General features: G+C 35.8%; 1 long non-coding RNA gene across 2 annotated transcripts in view; it reads right to left on the reverse strand.

Moving 5' to 3' along the window:
• LOC107498966 overlaps positions 1 to 25,518 on the reverse strand; it is a 501,046-nt gene that overhangs the window by 428,069 nt on the left and 47,459 nt on the right. For both annotated transcript variants that reach the window (XR_004955409.1, XR_004955410.1), the window contains exons 2-3: positions 8,594 to 8,690; positions 2,653 to 2,736 (exon numbers count right to left, since the gene is read on the reverse strand). This is a non-coding gene — a long non-coding RNA (uncharacterized LOC107498966). The remainder of the gene's footprint in view (positions 1 to 2,652; positions 2,737 to 8,593; positions 8,691 to 25,518) is intronic.

A 25,518-nucleotide genomic window follows, 5' to 3' on the forward strand; every position in this document is an offset into this window, starting at 1 on the left:
GCTAGAGGATAACACAGGTAAATTTAAAGAAAAAATCTTTAGACTTGGAGAATTTTCTATGATGCTTTAAAAACCAGGAATCATAAATAAACACACTTAACTACATAAACATTTAAAATATTCTTATTTTTCAAATGGATAGGTGTATAAAAATAATTTAAACTAATTATTAATCAGGGCAAAATGAACTTAACACCAAAAATAAGATACTACTACACATCCACCGGAAAGTCCCAAGGGAAAAGGATTGACAGTAGTAGTTGCTGATGGAGACTCACTAGAACTCTCGAACATCACCAGGGAGAGTGCAAATTTGTACAGCTCCTTTGAAAAACACTTTGATATCATTCCTATACATTTGATCAAACACAACATCCTTTGACCCAACCATTCCGTCTGAAGTCTATGCCCAACGGTGATGTGTGCTAGAGTGTACCAAACGACACGTGTAAGAATTATTACGGCGGCATTACTTTTCGTTCAAACTAGAAATAACATAAAAGTTCGCTAATAATGATGCGGGTGTTAAATTTTTCAAGAAAATGTTACTTGGCGATGAAAATGAATGACGATACCTTCATGCCATGGCACAGATGGATTTCGTAACTACGACACCGACCACATAAAAGCAGACCTAAATAAGTGGATATTATTCATTTGTTTAAAATTCGAAACAGGGGAGAAAGGAGGCATTGTGTTTAGGGAGAAAAAGGAAGGGCGGGAGATTCTGTGGTGTCGGTCACACATCATTTCTCGAGGTGGATATTGGTAGCCCTGGGCATTCGCCTCCTGGTAATGGATTGAACTATATGCTTATTTGTGAACTCTTCTTTATGTATTTAACTTCCATTAAAATGTTTTCAAAAAGTTCCTTAAAACAAACATATTACATGGGATAAAGTAGTTAAAGTGACTCCGATGTACTGAACTATGTCCCTTCAAAATGTTGAAGTTCTGTCCCCAGGACTCTATTTGGAGATAGGGCCGTCAAAGAGGCAATTGAGGTTAAATGAGGTTGTAGGAGTGGAGTCGTGATGCAATTTGACTCTGTCCCTATGAGAAACGCACAGATATCTGGGATGCTCACGCACTCACAGGCAAGAGGCCATGTGAGGATGCAGCGAGACATTGTGGGAGTCCAGGAGAGGCCTCAGAAGAAATCACACCTGCCAGTATCTTGATCTTGGACTTCCTACCTCCAGAACTGAGAGCAAATAGACTTCCGTTGTTTAAGTCATCTACTCTGTGATATTTTGCAATGGCAGCCCTAGCAAATGCATACAATAATCAAAAGAGAAAACATCGGTATGGGCAAAAAGACTGTATATTTGTAGTATTTTAGATACATAGACAGATAAATAGTATACATCTATTATACATCCAGACATACACATCTGGACCCAAAAAGAAAGATTTGTTTGACATGAATGTTGAGAAGAAATATATCTGCTAAGATGAACTCCCCATGGTCAAGCAAGGGACCACATTTTATAAATAAGGAGAGTCTGGCTGCCATCTATGGACAGGGGCTTCTTGAGTATTTTGTATGCCAGAAAGAAATCTTCAATTAAATTCCCAGATTCCTGCACTAGATCCTGTTCGTTTACCTGGCTGAGTCAAATTATTATAACAAAGTTCCTGGTTTTATCTTTCAACCAATGGACTGAGATCAGTCCCATCTGATCAGAACTGCTGCATAACAACCTATCAGTACACATAACACCAACTAATCAGGACCATGAAAAGTCAGGCCAATCAGAACCACAGGAATTTGGATATCTCTTTTACATAAAATGGACTTAATTGTGAACCTGAGCGGGAGCTTTCTGGATAAAAGATGACCTCTCTTTGTCTTGGTGGGACACACTCCTGGCTTCGACTAGAGGCTGCATCTCCCCATTTTGCAAACTGTTCGCCTGAATAAAGTCTCTCCTTTTTTGTTCCAGTACCTTTTAGATTTGTTTATGTATATAAAATGAAGACTGAAATAGACAATATTAGCTAACCATATTATTCCTGAGAAGAAATTGTACTTAACATTGGCAACGATAAAATGAACACAACCAAATAACTTGAAAAAAAAAAACAAAGCACCTACACATATTACCTCCTTGAATTTCAAGAGATCTCTATACAGTATACATTATTTTCAACCCCATTTTATGTGTGAAAAAGCTGAGACTCAGAGGAGTGGACTAAGGGTCCATATCTACTGAGCGGTGAAGCAAAGACTTCTGCCCAGGAAACCCCACTGCAAAGTCTTTGCTCTTGATCACGTGTATTATGCGGCACGTGTAACAGTGAAATGCTATTTTTCAGCTATCGGCTATACAAAGATTAAAATACAGATAACGTCCAGTGTTGGCATACGAATGCAATTTTGGCAGGAACGTAAATTGATCTAAGGTTTTTGAGAGGGCAATTTAGTAATTTATATCAAATCCCTTCTTGAATCACATAGCCAAAGAACAATGTAAGGACAAGGATATTTATCAAGTGTCATTAATAATAACAAAAATGTGATACAATGTAAATATTTATCAAAAGAGAACTGCTAATATGTTATAACATATGAATTTAAAGGAATCCCTTATATGTATTAAACATCAGGTAATTGATCTATATTGACAAAAAAAACATGCACGACTTAACTGTTCCTTGTGGTATCTGCTTCTTCATATCTTTTTTTCTACTGCAGTCATACTTTCTTCTTCTTTTTTTCTTTTTATGAAATCACTGAGGAAAATTTTAAAAAATAATTTAAAAAATGAGTTTGCAGAAGGTAATTAGCCCTCATTCATTCCAAAAAATGTTTACTGAACCTTCACTATGTGCAAAGCCTTTTCTTGGTTTTGAGGACACAGCACTAAGGGGGAAAAAAAAACCCTCATGGAACTCTGATCACCAGAGATATTCAAATACGGTTGACCTTTGTACAATGGCATGGCCCAGGTGCTGACTCCTACACAGTCAAAAATCCTTGTGCAGCCTGAATTTCCAAAACCTAACTATTAATAGCCTACTATTGACTAGAAGCCCTATCGACAACGTAAAGTGTCAAGTAACAAAAGTTTTAAATACATAATATATCCTGTATTCTTATACTAAAGCAAGCTAGTGAAAAGAAAATGTTATTGAGAAAATCATAGGGGAAAGAAAATACATTTACAGCACTGTTTGTTTTTACTGAAAACAATCCACAAATAAGTGGACCGCACAGTTCAAACCTTTGTTGGTTCAACTGTAGTATCTGAATAACAATTTGAAAGAGGGGATTATTTATGCTGAATAAATTTCTTTTTAGTGATTTGGGCAAGAAAAAAATCTTTAAGGTTCTTTCTATCCCCGAGCGTCTCCAAATCTATAATTTAAAGAAGGACACGATCTCTAGCATTAGGTTTGTTGCTGTTGCCGCTGTTTTTGTTTGTGCTGCTCCTTGAAATTCCTAGGGCAATTTATTTGTCAGGAAAAGAAACTGAGCTGTGGTTAAACTGGGGAGTTACAGCTTAAAGATGTGTTTTTAAGATAACCGGAAATCAAAGTTGCTACCTGACTCAACCATTAAAATGGCAGATATGTACCTGTGAGCATGCAAATATCTGACATCCTTTTTTGTTCTGTTTTGTTTTCCAAAATGAGCCAAAAGGAGAAAATTGCTAGATAATAAGAGAGAGAGGTCCTGGGACATAATTTTGGAGTCATTCATCTTTTAAAAAGGGCGAAGGAAATCTTATTTAGAATTATAATAAATAATAGGGTAGCTGGAATGTCAGGGAATTCATCAGTATTCACAGGTTCTTTGGCATTAATTTATCACCTTAACTTTAGTTCCTTTTTTTTTCTTCATTTTTTTCTTTTCGCTTTTTAAAGCTTTAATTTGCTGATGGAAGAACAAGTCTGACTGCTTCTCAATAGGTTAAACAACAGCCATTCTTCTGAATCCCTGAACATCTTATAATAATGTTTTAAGGGATGCGTTTTGATTAAAATATCGATATCCCAACTCAATAATCATTTAATGGCCATTATTCAGCATTGTTGTCAGTGAGAAATAAAGGGGGATATTTTCCCTTCTTCGTTTTCACTTATTCATCCATTTATTCGAAATCATTTACTGAATGTTCTGCACATGACAAGGAATTCTCTGGGCGTGCGGACAGTGTCTGCCATCACGGGGACTTTATCCCAATGGGAGAAACACACAGTGAACAAATGCTGGATATATTTTGAACAATCTAAATATAATAACTTCTACTGATGGATCATCTACTATAAAGGGAGCACATTAAATTCATGATTTCACAATTTCTCAAAACCTCTGAGCCAGGTATTATTGGGATGGATGCCCTCGGCTCTCAGTGACTGAGAGCATCTTAGTGACCAATCCGAAGTTCACTGGAGAACTGGCACTTACACCAAGCGTGACACACTCCAGATTCCATGCTCCGCCCCTTGTGCTAGTCTGTCTTTTGTTTTAATTTATTGAATTTGTTTATATATATATATAAATATGTATATATTTATATATATATAAATATATACACACACACACATTTATTGAAGGGACTCACATATAAGTGGACCCATGGAGCTCAAACCCATGTTGTTCAAGAGTCAACTGTACTTTGTGTTTGGAAATGGAGAAATAACTATTTGCAGGCTCTGGCTCTGTGAACTGAGACACCGAGTCACACGCTGAAAATAAATTCCTTGTGGCGCATCAAGGAGCAGAGCCAGAAGCAAAGTACCACATGGAAATAAACCTGTATAGGAGTGCTTAGCGTACATTGCTACGGTAACTAAGATACTGGGATCACAGTGAATATCTGTATCAAAAAAGTTTAAATGTGGAACATTATGTCAACTATAGAGCACGATTTCAAGAAATATTATAAAGCTACTCAGCGAATGAGGAAGAGCTGTAATAGTAAATTCAGGGAGACTTTGACAGTGTTGTAGTAAGCGCAGAAAGAAAGCTGTAGAGGTCTGTTTAACACGATCCTTACTTTTCAATTAAGCAAATAGTGGCAAAGAAGTATGTATACACAAGTGTGTGTGCTTGTCTGTATGTGTGTATTATAATATGAAACTGGAGAAAAGGGAACAAAAAAAAAAGTACACATGAGGCCGTTAACAGAAGTAACTGTGCAGATCTGAGGTGAGGGTTTGGGGAGAAAGTAGAGTGATGAAGAAGAATTGAAAAGAGTAAAAAATGCTTTATGGGGAACATCTGGCCGAAACCCAGTTCGGCTGACTCATTCACATTCTCACATCTGTTACAGGTATGTAACGAACGTGATTTGTTAGCATTTTCTTTATAAAGGACACCTGCTTCGATGTTTTCTTTATTTTGTAAAAAGAAATACGTCGGTCGTTATATTAAGGGAAAACAATCAATGAGCCCATTCCATTGTGAAAAATGCAAATAAATGCTTGTTCCCAGTAAATGGAGGGCTGTTATTGATATAAAACTTCTGTTACTCTCAATAGATATAGAATTAATCTGCTGATTTACTTGAGTTTTTTAGTTTCTTGAGACAATCATAGAGCTTGAAAAAAAATAATTTTCTTTGCTACTTTCCTCCTTTACTTCTATTTCCTCTGTTATTGTAATGGTTAGAGTATGCCATGCCACTGCTAAGTGGCAGTGACAATGGCCCTGTGTTCAGCTCGTCCACCCTGAATGACAGTGCTGTAGAATCATCCCAATGTTACATGCTTGGATGTTGGTTTGAGATAAATCTCTTTATCATGTTAGAGTATAGGAAGAGCTTTCCAGAATCAATGTTGTATTTAACCATCATCGGATTTTTTTCTTTGCTCTATTTGTATATTAATAGGTTTCCAAATATTAAATAAGTGCAACATTTCTAGAATGAAACACACATTAACTTGGATTATATATTTTTAATGTACTGCTGAAATGTTCTCATTGACATTTGAGTTAGAATTTATGCAAAAGCGAGAATGACTAGTTTATTACAGCATTTGGCATATTAAAAATATCAGTGTTTGTGATTTACTCCATAATAAGAAAAGTAGATAGATTGCATAATCTTTTTCTGAAGTACCTAATCTCTTAACTACACTGGATGAACTTGATCCATCGTTTTGCTCATAAAAATGCCGGATTCTGGAGCTGTTAGTAACCTTTGGCATTGTTGTATTTTCTTTGACATTTCATTAATGTGATGCAGATTAAATTCACTGTTTTTATGTTCAAAAGACATCATTTGTTAAAGCAGTAAAATGCAGGATTTTTTTTTTTTAAGAGTTGAGTCATTGAAATGTTTTCAAACCGCCCACAGAATTTAAGAGAACAAGAACAAAAAATCTCTTAGGAATTTAACAGAGTGGAAAAGGTATAAGCGACAGATGGATATATAACTCAGTGGTCAAACAGACCCTAGTAAACACCAAAAAGAGCTAACAAGGCAGAGATATGGATTTCAGAGAGAGTACACATCGTTCCACTGTTAGCTCAATCAAAAGGTGTTTTCTGAAAGTTTGCTGTATATAATTCTCGGTTACCAGCATAAGTTTGAAGTATTAGTATAAAAAGTACTTCATGAGGTACTTTTTATGGAGACAAAAGGTTATTTAAAACAGCTTTGATCTGAGAATAAAATGTTAGTAATATAAAATGATGTCGTAATATTTAATAAAGATGTGAAATTCTATGCTTTTGCTTTTAGATTGAGTGTAGGCATCAAATATGACTGTGATTGTGTCAGTACACTGAAGAGAGTAAAACACAACTTATTAAATTTATGCCTCTTGAAGTATCAGCCCCTGCTCATTTAAAATGGATGTTTCTATTAAACGGATTTTCTATTAGCCAGTTATATATACCAATGCAAAGAATCTAGACACTCTAAGAAGATACATAAAAATTTGAAGTAAAAAAAAAAAATACAGGAAAAAAATATTTCTGTTTCAGTTGATATATATATATATATATATCATTTTATTTTAAAATGCATTTAAATTACTATATTTATTTCTAATGCCTTTATGGGGCTGTTGAAGAGGTCTCGTATTTGAGTGGCCTCCTTTTATTTAATATTTTTCCCATTTATTCCCATGGCTGAAATACTCAAAATTTTTCCCTTTACTATATAATTACCATTTTTTTTTAATCTCCACTTGAATGTCTCATATCAAATTTAAGTCTAAAATACAACTTTAGCCCCATTCGTTACCCTAAACTTATATATCTTCCAATATATAGCAGTAATTTTTTATGCCCTGTCCTTCCTCACTTCTTTCCATATTTACTATGTCATGAAGTCACTTTGATTCGACCAGAATGCAAAGTCCTTGGGTGAGGTCCCCTGTCCTTGATAAGTGGATAACCTAAACACTATAACGTCAAGTTAAGAATACTGAAAGGCTACAGCACATAGTGAATACATCTTATGTTATACAGTAAGGAGATAAGAATGGGAAGAAACCTGCAATTGCTTAAGGTACACACACACATTTATAACAAAATAACCCTCTGTAAAAAAAAAAAAAAAAAAAAAACAATGAAAAATTTCTGATTTAAACATTTTGAACTTTTCCCCAACCATTTGATTATACTGGATTTCGCATAAACATTCATGCTTATTGGCTTAGTTTAACAAACTTACTGAGCTTATTCCAATCCAATATCTTATCTTTCCTCAACAGAGCAGTCAAAGTAATCTTTTCAATGGAATGAGTCTTGTTCCTTCACTTACCTGCTCTAAGCACTTGAAGGAGTTCCAACTGGCTTTCCTTTATGCATCATCCTTTCAGAAACAGAGTCATTTACCTTGTCTTTAGGGACTTTTCACGTGCTGTTTCGCCACTTTTTCTAGACAGCTCCCTGTCTTGTACACGCTTCATAATTACCTCTTCTCTAACAAATATAATTATTTTCCATCCTATTGCTCTCTATTGCACAACCCTCAACTTTTATTCATAGCATTTGACAAAATTTACAAATATGAACTGATATCTGTTCACTTGTTTACTATCTATGGTGAATACTAGCCTGGCAACTCTTATAAGTGCAGGTACTGATTCTGTTTTGTTTATGTTTATATACCCCGAGCGGAGCACCAGCCACACAGAGGGACTCGAACTATTTTGGAACTCTGTTGAAAAGAAAGGGATGGAGATTATGGTTTTAGAGCCACCCCTACAATACTTAAAACATTGCAGTGGGGTGAACTAGTTTAGGTAGATAATACAATGTCAAAGGAATACAGAGTCTGAAAGTCATTGATTCTTTGATCAGAATAGGTAAGAGCTGATAAGGTTAAAATCAAATGTACATCGATAAATATTTGGTAAGAAATGAGTCACTATTCTATTCTGATAAGTAAATATATGGAAACTGTTATTTGGAATAACTCAAAAAATTAAAGGAAAATTCATTGACTACTTGTCTTTCAAATTATTGCTCAATTAATTAATGGCTAATATTTTTAGTGAAGCATTTTAGCATACTACCTGATGCATTTATGAACTATTTGCTAGCTATATAAGTTAGCATACAGTTCAGTTACTTAGTGACCAAATAAGGGACCTAAATAATACAACACTTTAAAAAAAAAATCCTTACCTAAAATAAGTCTGGAGGTGGCTCCAAGGTCATTTTTCTGCTCATTATCTTCAAGGTCAACTAAGATCCAAGTTGGATGGCGAGAACTTGAGAATTCCTAAAATAAAAAGATAGAAAGGAGAGTAATCAGACTTTCTTCCAGATAAAGTCTTAAGAAGTTTTCCTTGAAACTGTAGCAAATAATATTTTTACATTTCAATTTTGACTCCTGTATAAGGCATACTGGTAAACATAATCTTCTAGTTAGAAATTTTTTCACCTTAAAAAAAGAAACAAAGAACTAGTATTCTAATAAAAACTTAGAAGGGTATAATATGTACAAGAAAATAATCTCATATACATAAGTCACAATGATTTTGACCAATGTCACTTTATCAGCATTTATATATAATACTATACCTATGGGAAAATAGTAATACTTCCTCATATAGTGAGAGCTGAAAGATATTTTTTCTTAAGAAAATCCATTAAGGATTTTATTTAAAATATTTATCAGAATTCTGTAGTTCCACACAATTTTGAGGTTAAATGTGAATTATTTTAATCGTTGAATTATTTACTTGTTCAATAATTTTAAATGCTTTTAAAGCATCTGCATGAAGTGAAAAACTGTATTTTGTGTCTGCAAAGAATTTTATTTATGATCTTATATTTGTAGCTCATTGTATATTTAAAACTGAATTCTCTAGTAACTATATTATTAAAGTTGTTTTACTCTTACTTTGATCTGAAAGGATTGTGTCCAATGGTGCTGAAAAAAACATTTATATTTTAAATAATTTCTCCACTTAGTGATGTTTAAATATCCAATACTTCATGCTGTGTTTTAGAAGATCATTATAATAAGCTCAGTAAAGTACAGACTTAGTGTGGTTTATTTGGCATCACTGGGTACCAAGTAGTACATTTATTTAACTTCTCAGCAGTTCATTGGCATTTTGGTGAAAAGAGGTGATGGAGGCTATTTAATTAACCTCAAATATTTCACTGGCATAAGAAACTGAATCATCTGCCAGAATCATTAGCAATTTATAAGCTGAGTTCAGCAGCAAATGGTCATAAATTCAATCACATGTAACCTTTCCAGTAAGTGACACCAGTCAATTGAAATTTATTATGGGAGAAATCACAGGCTCTGACATTCACACTAAATATCTAGAGCATTAAGATTCTCTTGCCAGAACCCTACATATCACTTTGTAGATAATGCACAGAATTTTAAGATGCAGAGATGAATAAGAACTTAGTCGTTCCTTTGAGTGTTATCGAGAAATATGAGAGGTTTAATATTTGATAATGCTTCATTTTCTTCAATAGGACAAACTCATGCTGTGGGACCCAGAATGATAACCATGATCACTGAACACCGGGGTCATAAAACATTGGTGAGTACATTTGGTATGGTATATAGATCGTCTGGTGAGAAAGCTTGCTTGGCAAGTTTCCATTAGGTACTCGTGACAGATAACCTGAGAAAGCAATCAGATTTCATTTTCTGCATCTTTAGTGATAATATGAGGTTATACTTTATAGTATATAATGTAATTGATTTTAAAAACTTGATTAAATTATCGGCAGCCTGTTATAAGCGCAGCCTGAGTGATTTTAAAATAAGAGAACATTGGTGTCATAGTTTAGGAGAATTTGGAAAAGTAAGGAAGGAGACTAACCAGGTGATGATATCTATAAAATATTAAGGGAATCCAAAATCTGTCATTCGATGCCAACACTAATATGATCATTTTGATTTGTGAAGTTTGGGAGACTACCAAAATGCTTTATCAAATGCAACTCTTCCAGTAAATGACACAAGCTAATCATGATTAACACTCATGGTTAAGAATATTTCCCAGACTTGAGTTTTAACTTAGTAGGTATTAAAATCAGTACTTGTGGTACAGAGTATTAATAGAATCTTAGAATGACTCTCACGTTATCATAAGGCAAAAATTTTAAATTGTTTTGGAATTAACTCCTGCATCTTAATATGATATCTACTATTCCAGTGAAATAGCTAAACCTTAAAAAAATTGTACATAAATATAGGTCATAATAGAGTTGGTTCAAGCTGATATTTTAAATGTCAGTTCGCAGTGAATTTCCACTGGTAATAAAGCCACAAGCAGAATTAAACCTAATTTACATGCATGTATTAAATTAAAATATTATAATTGATGTACAGAAAGATGATTTAATTATGACTTAGTTCATCCACTCTTAGTGCATCTCCTGGTTTGGGCCAGCACCGCTGGACCTACACTGGGCTCTGTGTATGTAGTCACCTGTTGGTGGGCGATTAGAATGGCCTCACTCACACCTCATAGATTTGACCACTTGCCGCCAGCTGCTGATCACTCCTTGGGATAGCACCCACCTTCCTGAAGGCTAGCTTGGATTTATGTGTCACATTTAGGATTCCAAGTGCAACAAACCCCAGTGTGCAAGCAGTTCTCAAGTGTCTGCTTGCGTCACATTTCATAAAGCAGGTTACACTGCAAAAACATACAGGCGGGTAGATGAAATTAGGTGCTTTTTTGTTTGTTTGTTTTAAATCTGTTCCACACCTAACAATTCATTCTTTGAATTACTATGTATTTCTTAGATGGACTCTCAAGAAAGGATTCAGAAAATCTTCTCCTTTCTATTCTTTCACATAAGAAGAACAATAAATGATATCCTACTGAAGATTCTTGATTATTTCCTCGGTTACATATTTACCAATCGTGCAATTTATTAGAATCTTTTATCAAATAAAAATAGGATACTTTACATAAATGCAGTTTTCTTTACATTCTCTGATCCTTTCACAATTTCCAAGTGAAATATATGTTACAATTGGGTAAAAAAATCTACAATTGGAATCTGTAATTTTCATTAAAGCATAAGAGTAATTGAACAGGAGAGAAAATCAAATTTGGTGAACAATACATGCTATGCATTCGGAATCAGAATAAAACCGACTGCACTGAAAAGAGTTAGCTGAGCCTCTGTGCATGCCGGTCCCCTCGTACACACACTGGGGTCCACACGAGCTCGGAAAGTAAATGGTAAACTATTTGGGTCCAACTGTGGAGGTAACCAATAACGTCTCTTCCCCAAACTTTACTTCTTGATAGATAGTTATCGAAGAACTGAAAATCTCAGGGAAAACTAAGCAGAAGTAAGCAAGAGAGGTGGGCATGAAAAAGCATTGCATACTGCCAGCCTACCATGGTGGACTATGTTTATTCAGTTGATGCATTTTTTTGCAACTTTCTTATTGGTACAAAAGATTTCCTAGATATTTCCTTCATAACATTTAGGTTTAAGCAATTAGATATCCATAACCAGCTACTGGGCTGAAAAGTTGCTTGTTCATCACTCAAGTAGGAGTGAGGGAGACAGGTACTAACGGAAGATAAAGACCACAGCTGGGCAGCTGCCTCCTCATTTGAGACTGAGTTAACTGTCAAATATTTGGCTTATGATGAATAAATGAATGGAAACTGAGCCATCCAATACACTATATGCATTCCCTCAAGTGGATCTAACGCACAGCTCTGGCCACTTAATGGCCTTCAGTGGCATTCGAGTGCCTAGCTCCTAGAACTAACGTCCAGTGTTCCCAAAGATCTGACTCTATTCATCTATCCTGTCCAGCCTGAGCGTCTACTATTCCTTCTCTCAAACATCACTTTCCAAGGACACCAAACTCCACTGTAGCTAAAGTTATTTGTGATACGACTGTCTTATATCCTTGATACTAAAGTTAAGTGGCTAACTCTCCACCAGATCACAGTATCAGAGTACTCTCAATTTTACACTATCATTACCTTTACCAGTGTGTGGTATGTTATCATGTTACTAATTAATTAGCATCCTTTCATTTCACCTTGAAGAACCCTTTTCCATCAGTTCTTGTAAGGCAGGTCTAGTGGTGACGAAGTCTCTTAGCTTTTGTTTGTCTAGGAAAGTTTTTCTGTCCTTCATTTCTGAAGGAAGTTTTGCCCAGTTTTCTAGGCTGGAAACTGTGGATCTTGTATATTTCTAGCACATGTGTTAATAACACATAACAGCAAGAGTGTGATGGGAATGATCACCTTCTACGCCATGTGTTATAAAACGCGGGAATTTCTAGCACATGTGTTAATAACACATAACAGCAAGAGTGTGATGGGAATGATCACCTTCTACGCCATGTGTTATAAAACGCGGGAATGGATTCGCAATCCCCATATAACTGCGGAAGGTACGGGTACAGAGGGACGGCAGATGACACCATTGAATTGTCCCTACAGCTTCACACCTGGCTCTGCTATTCAACCTCAAGCATCCTTTAATGCTCGGGCTACCAAATTTCCTCCAGGGATTCAAAATGTACTGAACCAGGAACACCTCCCTGACACTGTATCACGTGATGGCAACTTTATCAGGATTACAGACTGTTGTTGCAAATTTCTGTATTTTTGTGATTATTTTCTTGAAAAGACGAGGAAGACCTAACCAGGTAGGGGAATTTTTCAAATATTCATAATGAAAGCCAGCCTGTTTCTTCAAATAATTATCATATCTAAACGATATTTAATTTTTTATCAATTAAAATTGAATATTATATTTAATACTATTTCATTAAATTAATGGAAGAAACTATTCCCCCGTGACCATCTCTAAAGCTTTCCACATGCAAATAATTATGTAACTTACCTAAATTATATTAGCTAGAATATTGCGCATCTAATGATTAAAATTCTGGACAATGCCTAGATAGAGCAGAAAATAGTGACTATAAACTCAGTTCTTGATCTGAATGACCTTGTTTTAAAGATTTAAATCCTTAAAATGATACAAATTTCACTTTGGATATTTAATTTTTTCCCTAGTAATAAAATATGCTGAAGTATGGTAGAGGTGGTGATGAATGTCTTGAAAGAGACAATTCTTTGGCGAATAAGGATAGTTTATAATGTTAGTGCTACGAGCAGAGAAGATCAAAGAAAGGTAGAACATATAGATTATGTCCTGTGATTTTCCATGACATTTATTAATATAAACTCGATAGTTGTTCTCAGAGTTTTAAAATGATGTTGATGATCAGTTGTCAATCACATATTAAGAACAATATTTCATACTGAGGTGACTAAGTAAAGCTCTATTGTATGAGATTTTTAAAATACGGATTATTTTGTTACAAACAGCAGCAGAATATCCAGGCTTGACACATAGAAATATGCAGTTTTCTCTCATTGCCAGGTATTTGTGATAAAATTTTTACTGCTGTAATCTCAGCTTCCGGATAACCCTTGGCATTAGAAATTAGTAGTAATCGTTGAATAAATCAGCAACATTTAGAAATCACAGGTTTCCCATCTTTCGCTGACTAGAAAAGTCAGGCAGGCAGTAACCACTTCAACTGATAGATATGGTTGCTGCACATTGCCTCAGCCAACCTTTACATGGTACTTCTTGAATCTCTTGACTGACGTATGTACTGGTTCCTTTTTTCTCAAATGAGGTGTCCTTCTGCATTTCATGCTTTCTATGGGAAGAGCATTACTCACCAAATGACTGGTAATGCAATCACCTTGTGCACGTCTTATTTTGAGCACTGATAAAAGTCACAGCTGCAGGTTATAGGTACAGCGTTTGTGGCCAATGATGATGTTAAAGGTGTTGCATGTTAAAGGAATAACATCAAGGTGTTCTTTGGCCATGGTACCTGGCAGCACTCAAGTGTCTGCCATTCATCAGCCACTGGCCCAGAAATAGTGTCTTGGCATTACACAGATGCTTGAACACCTGTGGCGGATAAATAAAGACTGGACAATGTATTATTTATGTAAGCCCAATGCAGATTCCTAATTAATGAGGCCATGGGTATGTTACAATAGATAAGGCCTGGGGCTCACGCTGAACAGCTGTTTCCCTCCCATCTTCCCCTCATGGAGTTCTCAGACCCCACTCCGCAACGGCAGAGAGAGGACCAGTCACTTGATGGGTGATACAGTCAATGATGACAACGGTCACCAGCTCACAGTCCATAAGTGTGGCTGTCCACCTCAGGACTTGAGAAGAGTAAAAAAAAATAAAATAAAATCCAAAGTTGTTACTGTTTTCTACACACTGTGATCCCGAGCAACCTCTCCGCCCCCCACCCCTCCCCCAGAGGTCCCCTCTGCTCGAACTCTACAAATTTTTCAAACATCCCAGGCACTCTCCTGTCTCGAAGTCACTGCATCTGACATCGTCTCAGTCTGGAATGCGCAGCTCATAAATGTCCCCATAGCTCACACTCTTTAGGTCTCTGTTCTCATGTCACATTCTCAAGGAGGCTCTTCGAATTGCCTTCTTTCTACGAAAACTCCCATCTATCCCCCTTCATTCTTTTTTCTTAGAGAATATACATTACTTCAAGCAATTACAACATTTGGTCGTCGGCTTGTTTACCTATTTTTTACCTATTTTTTCACCTATTTTTAATGTTTTAAATTAAGAAATTTAAATTTCTTAGGAACATGAAGTTTAATTTTTTTGCGTTTACTATTATTTTCATTTAGGTATTTTTGTTCACTATGGTATCCTCAGCAACCCTACCTAACCTCACAAGTATTTCAGCTTAAAAATATATATATTTATGGAAGGAATGGCTTAATCTCCTAGAAAGATAATGGCACCAAGAGCAAAGCTCCCTTAGTTACAGCTTTTATTAGGGAACAGAAGCTATATTTTGGTCTCTTAATCTTAAAAAAGATTATTTTCTTATTTAGTAACCTGAAATGACAGTTGCATTTTAGTTTTAGGTCATCTGTGTCATGGTATTGCAGGGTGAGATTAAGAAATTTTTGAAATCCTCCAAATGGAAATGCTGAGTCTAGGCTCAAAGAAAGGTTTTGACGAAAGGCATGCATTTGGAAGTTAATGATATGTCAAGGGTTTTAGTAAAGCACTGGTTTGAATGGAATGACCTATAAAGCGGGAGAGCAGACAAGAAAAGAAAGCCTAGGCATGATTCTCGAAGAACCTAGTTTTTAATGGCTGATTAATGGTAGAGAAGGATAAGACCATAATTAATGGTAAAGGGTGGTCAGAGAGCTAGACGTGAAAACTAGAAGAAGTCAAGGGATGTTTTTCAATTAGAGCATGGCTGAGTCTCAAGGCTCCTTCATGATGAGGAGTAAAACATGTTCCTTAACTTCTGGCCCAACTCTAAGAAAATACTTCATCCTACTGGTGGGAAAAGCCTTCTACCAGTCAAATGCCACATACCACTTGCAGCTGAAAAATGCAGAATTAAACAGATACATTGGATTACTAGTTTCCTTACGAAATTCAGAGGAAATAATATTGTGTCTGCAGTTTTACCATTTTCAATAGTTCGCTTAAGAAAACTTAGTACCTGCAGTAGGTACACAAAGTCATACGTCTGGCATTACAGTTAGCATTTCCATTTTCATCAAAATGTGATATCATTAGGAGAGGCATTAACTTATTATTAATAAAAACGGTTGATTAGTAATCAGAAGCATTTTCATGGAAATGACAAGATGCATATTAGCTTCCAAGACTGATAAAATATGCCAAAGCGAATCAATTTGGGTGGATTATTCCCTCGGCAACATCTGTTTTTAATGCAGGTTACACTGTTATCTTCTCAGAAATAGACTGAAATTACAAAATTTAAAAGTGAATTATAAGGAAAAGTAAATGGGTAGATTATAGCTTCTTCTCAGTACATACCCCCTTTTTTGTAGGTCAAGTGTAAAGTGAAGTGGAATTGCTCAGGGAATAAGGGAACTTTCTGGGTACTTAGCAGCTCTGCATCAACATCTGAGGATGACGAAATATCCTGTTATTAGAAAAGTGAATAGGAAATAACTCTATGTGATACGCCGATGCAATCCTTACGTCATTAATTAACTACAAGTAAATATACTACATTCGTTCTTGTCAACAGGAATTTTAATGGCAGCATACTGAAATTCTGTTAGAAGTTTTGTCTTATTGAGGAACCATATTTGTCTGGATGATCTAGTCAAACTGTTTCATTGAATCACACACACACTGTGTCTGTACAATACAAAATAATAAATAAAATAAGGCACAACACGCGAGGCAGGAAACCAAAGATGCCTAATAATATCACTTTTCCCATGATCGAGAAGTATAAAAAAGGTAAAAGTTTTCGCACGTGGGTGCTCTGTGAGCTCACCCCTGCTTGAATCTGACTTTTTATTCTCAGATCTTATATTTTTTCCACTGTAATTTTTTCTTCTAATATTCAAAGTTTCACTCCCCTTTTATAAAAAAAAAAAAAATAGCCCCCTATCTCACGCCCCTATCAAGTGCCCTCCTTCTAGAATATACTCCTTAAATCTAACTGCTGGTAAAGAAGCCTTTGTTTTTAGCAGGCCCACCAATGACCGATCCCTCACGGCATTCTAACTCCTGCGGCCCTTGTAGAGCATGTCCCTGGTGTGGTTTGAGCATCCTCGTTTTCACGTCCTCCCAATTTCCAGGATTGACAATTTTGAACTTTGAATCTTTCTCCCTACATGTGTATGTACGTACACACACATGTACACACACATACACACACACAACACATACACCCTAGTTGCCCGGATTGGAATTGTTGAGTTTTTTTCTCTCCCTTAAACACACACTGTACTTGCTCAATAAAACATTAATTTTCAGAAGCCGTGCAATCCAAACCCACAGGAGGAAGGAGGGAAGTAGTTTTCTGACTATCTCGTACCTCAAAGAACCAGAACAGCAGGCACAGTGGCTCACGTTATTGCACAGATATGGTCAGTTCATTTCCTTTATTTCTGGCTTTTAAACGAGGCACTTCCGACTCTACCAGAAATAAGAACAGGGCGTGTTGCTTCTTTGGCTACACATACGATTATTTTTCACAGTACAAGGTCCAATTTTTAGGAATCCATTTCACATTCAAGTTCTGGAGAGAGGGGAGGTTTTACTGTCGTAGTTACACATGGCTTCTCCACACAGCAGTAAAACTGAGGGTCCACATTCTCCAAGATTTTGAAATGTTTTCTAGGTTCTGCGGGGCTGGATGATATTTGGTAAAGAGCATGGATAATCATTGGGAATATAAATCGGAATTCCTTTTTCGTCATCGAACTGCTTGTTGAGACATTACACGTCTGTAGAGGTGATTCATTTTTATAGTCATTGATTAACTCAAATTATTATTTTACTCATTCAGAAATAAGTTTGTCTACTATTCATAATTTGGTCATTCATAAATGAGGGACTTGGAGTGCTTGCAAGCTCTGTTTACATTTTCTTTCTGTACGACTTACACAGACTAATTTACACACTCACCTACTTCAGGTCTTACTATATGAGCTTACGTTCTCCATTTCTTTAATGCCCTTCTTTTATCTTTCAATGGTGACAATTCTCCCCAGTCCAACATGACACCCGCTTAAAGTCCCTCAAGTGACCCTTCTCTGGTCAGATAATTTCAGACCTCATCAGAAGTAGGCAGTTGGAATAACAGATAACAGCAGCCACGATGCATTCTGAAGCACTTTCTGCTCATTTCATGTACTGGCGCAAATGAAAAAGCTTAGCGTTTCTTAATTCACAGACCATTTTGCTTAGACAGACGTCAGGCCGCCTGCATAAAAATCACCCAAGATGATTTAAAAAAAAAAAAAAATGCCAGTTCCCAGTATCTCAGTAGATCTGGGGTGGAGTCCAAGTGTCTATATTTTTAAAAGCTCTTCCAAGTAATTCTGATGTGACGCCAAATTTGGGGACCTAGCCTGCTCTCTGTTTGCCATCGAGATCATGCTATTCTAAATTGCTTCAACACTTAAAATATATGCACATGAATCCCCACGTTTGTCACCCACTCTTGACGTAATTTTGGCTAAATAATTTAACATCTCAGTGCTTCGGTTTCTTCATTAATAGGTGCTTTGTGAGGATTAAAAGAGTTAAATGCATGTAAAATGCTGAGACTTATATCTGAGATACAAGATATTTTCCTTTTTATTATTAATCATTCTTTTTTTTTTTTCTTCCCATTACCAAACATTAAGAATCTATATAGTAGCAGGCATAGTATTTCCATGCTTGGGGCGTATATAAATAAAGAGCACCCCCCCACACACACCCCTACCTTTGCTGTTATCACTAAGAATGTAGTGTGGAAAATCAATCTGCATATAAATTAAAATAGACATGTTGGGATAAAAGACCTGAACATAATAGTTAAAACCATAAAACTCTTAGAGGAAAACAGAGGAGGAAAGCTTGATGACATTGTATTTGGCAATCATTTCTTCAATATGATACCAAAAGTATGGGCATCAAAAATAGATAAATTAGACTGTGTTAAAATGAAAAACTCTTGTATATCAAAAGATACTATAAACAGAGCAAAAAAAAAAAAAAAACCCAAAGAATGGAATAAATATTTGCAAATTGCATGTCTGATAAGGGGTTGATTTCCAAATTTTATAAAGAAATCTAGAACCCAATGACAAAAACAAATAAACAAAAAGAAAACTCATTAAATGAGCAAGATAGACCTCTGGAATTCCAACAATAGAAACAAATATCTATAGACAAAAACGATTAGGATGAGAAAGAATGGGAAACGACTCGTAAAATTCGTTTTGGTCTAGTCAGTTCGTTGCTCTTGGTTTAAACACTACTGAGAGGAAGTAATGCAACCACCATGACATATTATCTCACACCCTTAAAGTTAGCTACTATTTTAAAAAATTGGAAAAAAAAAATTCTAAGGATGAATCGTTGGACGACCTCTACAGTTTAAAGTTTTTTTTCATGGCAGTTGTGTGGAGGCTCCGTTAGGTGTGGAGTTCCGCACACTGATGTTAGAACAGTTAATACAATGAGAAAGGAAAGGGAACTTGGACAGAAGTGAATCGAGGTGGGAAAAGAAGAGCTCAGGGCGCCAAATATTTGGAACAGCGAGAGACACAGGGCGATCAAGGACGTACAAGAGCTAGAAAAAAAATGTTCAAAATGCAGCACTGTATTTAGGATCTCAAAGGTGGGTCAGGTTCGACGGAAGATAATGAAGCCCACCCAAGTCACAAACAGGTGGCTCTCTCCTGTCTGTCACTCAGGACAATCCCTGGCTCTTCTACTTCCATCATGGCCCCACCCAAAGCATCAGGAACCCTGCCAGCTCTTCCCTCAAAACATGCCTAGACCTCGACCAATTCCCACGCATCATCCCTATCCTGGAATAACTGTTCTTTCTGCTTCCACCTGACCTCCTTAAAGTTGATCCACAGCCTACGATCCAGAGTAATCATTTTTAAAATGTAAGCTCTCATCATCCCGCTGCTCAAAAGCCTAGGTATGTCTCTATATCACTCTGAGTAAAGGCCTTTGAACAGACACTCTGGCCATACCTTCTATCACTCTTCCCCTTCCCTAGTTTTCCTCAGCCTCGACAGGCTCCCCATCCCCCCACCCCAACTGGCTCTTCTCTGTCTGCAATGTATCTGCCACACTCTATCAAAATTTTTCACTCATTTCAAGCCTTTGTCCAAATCATGCTTCGTGACCACTCCAGCTCGGCTGACTCTCCCAGCCACCACTTCTTCACGCAATTTTACCTCTAACATATATCGTTAACTTAACTATTAAGGTACTGTTTATCACCTGCCACCTCTCAGTGTGTATGTCCCAGGAGACAGGAATCTGTTCACAAGTCTAGACTCTTGGGATAGACTAGTGTCCAGCTCACAGTGATGCCGAATAAAAATCTGTCCGGTTAACGATTTGATGAAGTTGAAGTAAAGGAACAGTGGAGCAGACATCAGATTGGCTTCCTGTGGCACGTGAGTACTTCGGGAGATGTGAGTTTAGATAAAACCTAAGCCATGCTCCAGAAGCTTCCATTCTACACGCAAGAGGGCCTGGTGCTCAAGAGACACCGGCCCAGAGAAAACAGAGGGCTGTCTAAAGATCGAATTAAATGGCAGTCAAGCCATACCAGCATGAGGCCAGACATGCTCTGTCCTGCTTGCCTTATGGCTCATTCAGATGCAGTATTCTACTGGTCTATATGGATTTCATATGATATGACATTTTGCCTTATTGACTTCCTTCATAGGACATTTTGGATAACGTTGATAACCTAAAAGATGAATTAACACAAAGAAAATTTTAGAGGAAAGAAAACTAAAAAGTCAGTCAGGAAATCTTAGATGCAAAATAATTAGGTAAATCAAACTGTCTGTTGATGAATGGCCATACTATCTGAATGACAACACTGATGATTCCAGCTGGAGTCAAATTCAGAACAATCTAGACAATTTTCCAACTGTCCTACCAAAAAAAAAAAAAAAAAAGAATTACACAACACAAAAAGATTGCTTTCACATTATCCAGGGCCACATTATTCCACCAAAAGTCTGTGTTATTTAATTCTTTTGTATTCTTTAATAACAAAACCTGCAAGTTTGTGAAGTTTAGTGCATAATATATTGCTATCATTTCAGGCAGTGTGGTATTACAAGTTATAGGAAATGCCTAGAAGCATCTCACTTGGGCCTCTTCAGAGACAGCTATTTTCCATCTTAAAGCCTATAAAATAGAAAACGAACATAACAAATGTTTCAGTTTGTTCCCTAGATATAGTTTAAAACAAAGGTAATCCATAACCATAAGATAAAACACAGCCATCTCCTTCATAAGGTATTCTCATCTAGCAATATCTTTGAAGTTCCATTCATTAGGCGAATATGAAAACTAGTCTATTCTTGCTCTTGTAAATAAATTCCATCTAAGCATGTAACAGTAGGAATCTACATTATCATGTCCTCTTATGTCCTGTTTTAGGGAAGACAAGTGCAATATAGCTCGCTGCCTTTGGCTAACCGACTTTGCCCAGTCTTTTATCAGAATGTATGAAGGGCACAAACTTTCTCAGCTTTTTGGTTGCTCTTAAAATCTTTTGCTTTTTCATACGGCATATTTTAATTTGCATTTCCCTAATGACAAGCGATGCTGACAATCTTTTTATATGCTTATTTGACATCTGCTTATCTACTTTGGTGAGGTGTCTGTACAAATACGTCCCCCTTTTTAATTGGATAGTTTCATGTCATTTGATTTTAAGAACTCTTTGTATATCTTGGATACAAGTCCTTTATTAAATATATGTTTTGCAAATATTTTCTCCTAGTCTACGGCATATCTTTTTATTTAACAGTGTGTTTCATAGAGCAGGCATTTTTCATTTTAATTTTAATAAAATCCAAATCCAACTTATCATTTTTTTGATAAGTTGGTGTTATATCTAAAAACTCATTACTAAACCAAGGTCATGAGATAATCACCATTCAAAAACCATATGGAAAATAATGTGCGAGAGACTGGTATAAGTGTAGATAGATATAGAAATAGATACGGATGCCAATGTTGGTAAAGAATATGTGTTTCCCAAATCTACTTTTTCAGTTGTGCTTAAAAAGCACATGGATTCAGAGCACGATAATCCACATTTTCTTTATCTAACTCTATTTCACATTTTCTTTAATCATACTCCAGGAAGCCATTTGAAAAATCAGGAGGGCAAAGAACATGGCTTCGATACTGCCTCAAATATCGTGCTGGAAATGACTTCTGTATGAGTGACATGCTACAGAGTTGACAAGAAATAACCTAAATACCCAATAATTCAACCAGATTTCTGGGGGAAGGAGCCTAAACACAGCTTTTCCAGTAATTCTGTTAAATAAGTACCAATGTTCCCACCATTCAACACATGTTTAATGTTAGGATTATATTCTTCACACAGGATACTATTTTCATCCCTCTTGTAAGTAAAGGTAGAAAGACATGAATATAAATTAAAAGTGGGTCTTAGTGAGTTTTACTTTTTTTTCTTCTTGGGTCTTTTAACTTCTAATTACAACTGTGAAACATAAAGGCATGTATCTTTAAAGAGGTAAGTGTCATGAAAGTTCGAGAATGCAAAGAGACACTTTCATGCCGTTTCTTTGGAGTGCGGTCTTTCATGTTTCTTTATAAAGGTCCAACTTTCATGTAAATTCCAGTGAGCATATTCCTTGATTTAGTATCTTAAAACAATGTCTCCAAATAGAGAATGACCTTTGAAAAATTGCTTTTTGTTATGTTTTCTTTTCCACATTGAATCAATAAACAATTCAAGAATTCCATATTAAACATTTTACTTAATATCTGTCAATTTTATTCTTTTATTCTTTGTCATGTACTTTTCTGAACTGTGCTTCAAATAAAAAAGATTTGATAACTATGTACAAGTTTAAAATTTGATCAAATAATAAGCTAGGTCTCTGTATTTGATCAAAAATACTTTCAAGGGCCTATTATGATCAAGCCATTGTACATGACACTAATGCCTAATATTTAAAGACTCGAATAACTAAAATAATTAAAGGTAACCTGAGCACAGCATATAGTTGAAAAGTAATTTGATAACCATGATGTGAAAATTATAATACTAAAGAAGACTAAGAAATGGGAAAATGGAAAACACATATCAGTTGGGGACTGCTTCAAGAAGGAGATATTCTTTGGATTAAGCATGAATAATTGACAGATTTTGACAGCAGCAGAAGAGAAGGAGTCCAAGGAAGTTATAGGCTAACCTCCTGAGGATCTACAGGATTCCTGAGATAGTTCTGCAGCATTTTGAGCATCAGGAGACGGTCAACAAATAAATGAGTCCTCTGGAGAGAATGTGCTCTTAGCAGTGCTAAAGTCAAATATTGTTGGAACCTTGATAAGGAATCACTTTGTTAACCAGAATTAAGAACCTAATTTTGAAGTTCAATAGTCTTAATTTATATCCCTATTTTCGTTCATTCACGAAATAAATCCCTCCACATAACATATCAACTATTGTCAATTTTTTAAAAATTATTACAAGTATAGCTATATATAAAAAGCTTAAATATCTTCTCATTAAACTTTATGCAAATGCTTATGTAGTCCCAAACACTAATTTGTTATTTCTTGGAAAATTTTCATTGAATCTTTACTAAGCATTACGCCTTGTTAGACTGCCATAAGGCACTGGTGTGCACACAAATGTTTAACAATTGGCTTTCTGGGAGAAGAGAAGCCTTCGTTTTAAATATTTGCAGTTTCCTATGGTATAAATACTTTCGATACGATTGATTTCAAGCTATCGACTTGATTTTCACTGGATGACAAGTTTAAGAGGGATGTGCATAGTCAACTCTGGAAAGTTGGTGTAAGCTCTGGCTCCAGCCCACCCCTGGAAGAATGACAAATCCTTAAGTAGAGAGAAGATATTGATAAGAAACCACATTGCCAGAACTCCATAAAAGAGGGTGTGATATATAATAGGAGAGGACTATGCAAACAACTTAAGCATTGCATAAAGGGGGTGCTTACGTTCTTTATCTGACGTTCTAACTTTGAAACGGGTGAAAAGCATCTTATTATTCTTTGCTTACTTCCTGTTTATCTTCTAATACCTAGCGCATTGCTGACTTGTCACAATTTAGAAGATTTTCTTTTCACTTGGACAATCTTTTAACTTTACAATTGCTTTTCTCTCATGCAGGAGCTTTTATTTTTATTTCCATTTAGCCATAGTTATAAATCAGTGCTTTACAGTTTGTCAATAAGTGGTCTATAAACCAGTCCACTGCTAGGAAAGATATGCAAAGAGCCTGAGATTGATTTTAGTTAGTATTTAGGTAGACTGATCACAGCAAATATTTCTTGACAAAAAAAAAAAAAAAAAAAAAAAAACCATTGCAAATCTAAAAAAACAAAACAAAACAAAAAAAGTGAAATACTTTTCTTTTCTACCTAAAAGTAGCTGCCAATTTTCAAAGAGCATCAGCAATGTAGCTCTATGGTTTTCCTATTTTCTGTGGCAGAAAAGGAGCCATAATATTTATCCTGTCTAAGATGACCCAGTTTGATCCATCTGTTTCCCTGCCTAAACCTTCTCTATAGATTTGACTGGTACTTTGGATTCACGTTGAATTATACATAAGAATATTTCCCCTCCACAAGTCTGTTCTGCGTGGCAAGACTCAACAAAATGTTTTCGGCAGTGTCTATGTAAGGTTAATGTGAGCCAATTTTATTTTAGATCTCCTAAACATTCTTACTGGCTACACTTCAATATGAAGGATTATTTGAGCTCTTTTTCATGATTTTTTTTTTGGTTGTAGCTATTTTAAATGTTTATGCAGCTTATCCTCACACAAGAGGGAATATAAACGGTATTTTTTCCACATCGTCATCTGCTCTGGATTGAAAAACACACAATATGTTTTTAAATTCGGTGTCTGCCACTATACATTATCAGAGATGAATGCCTGTGCATGACCAAGTTTTCATGTCCTATTTGGTATGCTGATAATTCGGGCTGTCCGCTTTATCATCACTTTAACTTGTGCAGGCCACAGAAGATCAACGGAAACATGAAATTAACTTCAGGTAGCTATTCAACAAGAATATTGCTGCAGATGTAAAAAGGTGCATGTTGGTTATATTAAAAAAAAAAGTCAATTCCACTGTATTCTCTCACGCATGCATCCCTTAAAATTGCTTTATCAATATATGATATGTGGCAAAAATAAGCGAAATAAACAAGGCACATTCTCCTTTTCTCTACTTTCTGTCATTTCATATTAGTTTTAATGAAAATACTTTGATTCAGTACATCCTGCAGAGAATAGGAAAAATATTTCCCTGTGGGTTTTGTTATTCAGTGGTTATTAAAGAGACACACTAGATGCATTTTTTTCATGAGACATTGATTTCACGATTATTACTCTCTAGTAAATGGTATTTATAGAGTTGTGTTTTCATCTACACAGTTCAAAACAGGGTGAAGCTTGATGAAAGATTTAATTATTTATTAGGAAAGACTAAGAAAATATTTTATGGTTTGCTAAGGA

This window comes from Rousettus aegyptiacus, unplaced genomic scaffold, assembly GCF_014176215.1.
Source record: "Rousettus aegyptiacus isolate mRouAeg1 unplaced genomic scaffold, mRouAeg1.p scaffold_m13_p_18, whole genome shotgun sequence".
NCBI classification, from domain to species: Eukaryota; Metazoa; Chordata; class Mammalia; order Chiroptera; family Pteropodidae; genus Rousettus; species Rousettus aegyptiacus.